General features: G+C 34.4%; 1 non-coding gene across 1 annotated transcript; it reads right to left on the bottom strand.

Moving 5' to 3' along the window:
* Positions 1–842: 842 nt before the first annotated feature.
* Positions 843–948, bottom strand: LOC122030628. Its single transcript, XR_006125503.1, has one exon. It is a non-coding gene; the product is annotated as a small nucleolar RNA R71 (small nucleolar RNA).
* Positions 949–2,423: the final 1,475 nt, after the last annotated feature.

The following is a 2,423-nucleotide window of genomic DNA, read 5'->3' as shown; positions in this document are numbered from 1 at the left end:
CCGTACACTTGCGGAGAGTGAATAAGTTTTTGGCGTCGTTGTCGGGGAATGCGCTATAACATTAGAGATTATCAATTGAGTTAGACTAGGCATAACTTTTCTTTTCAATTGCATAGTTGTAATCTAACTTTTAGAATTCTGTTTTCATAAGTTTTACTTTTTTTTGAATAACATTCTTGACAATTCTTTTTGTTGTAATTCTAACTTTGCATTCTTGATTTCTAGCACTCTAATCTAACTTTTCTATGTTTTCTCTTTTGATCTAGTTTCTTCTTTTCTTTTGTAAACATATCTTGCAATCTTTAGCATATGAATTATTCTAGACATTTTTCTTCTTCTTTTTGTCTTGTCTTTCTTGTTTTCATTATGCACATTCTTTCTTGCAATTTAATTTCTGCATTTTCTTTCCTACTTTTCATATTGCGTTTCATTTCTTGTTTTTGATTCTTGAATATCCATGAGCACTAACATGTCAAGCATGCCCATGAGAAATTTTTCTACACCTTTTTTTGCAAGATTTTTATCTCCCATTGTGCAACCTCAAATTGAAGCAGAAAGTTTCCAACTAGACCCAGAGTTAATTTTTATGATACAAGGTCACAAATTTGGAGGAGAAGTATCAGAAAGTCCTTATCTGCATCTTGAAACATTTTTAGAGATTTGTGATTTGGTGAAATGTGAAGGAGTATCAGCAGATGCAGTTCGATTGATGGCATTTCCTTTCAGTATCAAGGATAAAGCAAGGACTTGGCTATATTTTCTCTGTCCTCAAAGCATCACAAATTGGGAACAATTGGAGAAACAATTTCTGAATCATTTTTTCCCTCCAAGTAGAACAGTGTATATAAGGAATTGCATAACAAATTTTGCTCAGGCATATGGAAAATCATTATTTGAAGCATGGGATAGATTCAAGAGTCTTCAAAGATAGTGTCCTCATCATGGTTTTAAAAAATGATTGATATTGCACATATTCTATGGGGGAATTTCTTTCTCAGACAAGAGTTTATTGGATTCATCAGCTGGAGGTTCTTTTATGGACAAAAGTGTAGATGAAGCTTATTCATTAATTGATCAAGTGACATTGAACCTCCATGAATGGTCGAACAAAAGTTGGATGGAATTTTCCTCAGATATTCAAGAAGTGCAAGCCATAAATGTAAGAGAGCCTGTCAAACAAAATGAAGTTCAACCACCTAAAAATGTTGAAATTCACAAGTCACAGAGTAAGGAGTTCAAACATTTGGGGGCAAAGCTTGATGGTATTGTTTCAAAATGGTTTAAAGAAGATCCCCCTCCTACACAGTCAAGATCTAATGAAAAGTGTGATGATGTTGGGTTGAGAAGTGGTAAAAATCATGAAGAACTTCTGAAGAAGGATATGTTTAGAATTGAGGAGAACAATAGAAGACCACATGAACTCAGTTCCATTATTCCAAGAGGTTCACAAATGCCACAAGTACCTTTCCCTCAACGATTGATCATACCAATACTAGATAAGCAAGTTGAATCTCCTCCACAAGCTAAAAGGGAATATGGGAAATTAGAAGTACTTTTCCCAAGACCTTCACTAAGGGTTCCTTTTCTACAAAGGTTAGTGGGGGTCAATGAGAACTATGACTTTAAAAAATTCTGTGACACTGGTAAGGTTGAGTGCAGATTTTTGAATTTGTATAAAGATGAAGACTCTTCAGATGAGGATTGTGAAGATAATGCAGTGGTAAATAAGTTTTCAGATCTACCTCAAAATTTTATAGGGTGTTATAGTGACATTGAATTTTCAGATGATGAATGTGATGTGGTAGATCAACTTAAAACTGCAAGTGAAGTTATTGATCCTCTTGTTATTGATTCTCCTATTGAGGACATAGATGTTGGTTTATTTTTTGATGTATGTGTTGATGATGATGATATGGAAGAATGTGTAGGGAGCTGTGTTGTGGAAGCAGCATCTCAAGGATCACCACCTTTGTCAACACAACCCTTAGAGGTTTTAAGAATTGATCATGTTGTGGAACAATGTGTAGGGACTTATACAGAGCTAGCAGAGTCTCAAGAATCACCATCATTGATATCATCAACACCTGAGCTAAAGCTAGAACCATCATTTGATTTAGAGGAAGTCACATCTAGATGTTTAGAAATTTCAGGTATTTCTCAACAAAGTAAGGTTAGTATTTCTTGTGATCTTTTGGAAAACTTTATGGAGGTACCTATAATTGATTTTGTTGAATGTGATTCAGTTTTTATTACTTATTCATCTTATCTTGATATGGTTCTAGCTCTATACTATATAACATGCTTGTGGGAGATTTGTTTTTCTTTTGGATGTGCAGATTTCACATGGGCTAATAATTAAAAGCTCAATCTGAACCGTCTTCGATCACCTGAAAAAATTTCCAAGAAGACGAAGATGGAGAGAG

This window comes from Zingiber officinale, chromosome 10B, assembly GCF_018446385.1.
Source record: "Zingiber officinale cultivar Zhangliang chromosome 10B, Zo_v1.1, whole genome shotgun sequence".
NCBI lineage: Eukaryota > Viridiplantae > Streptophyta > Magnoliopsida > Zingiberales > Zingiberaceae > Zingiber > Zingiber officinale.
The sequence above is the reverse complement of the archived record's forward strand: the minus strand, read 5'-3'. Positions and strand labels throughout refer to the sequence as shown.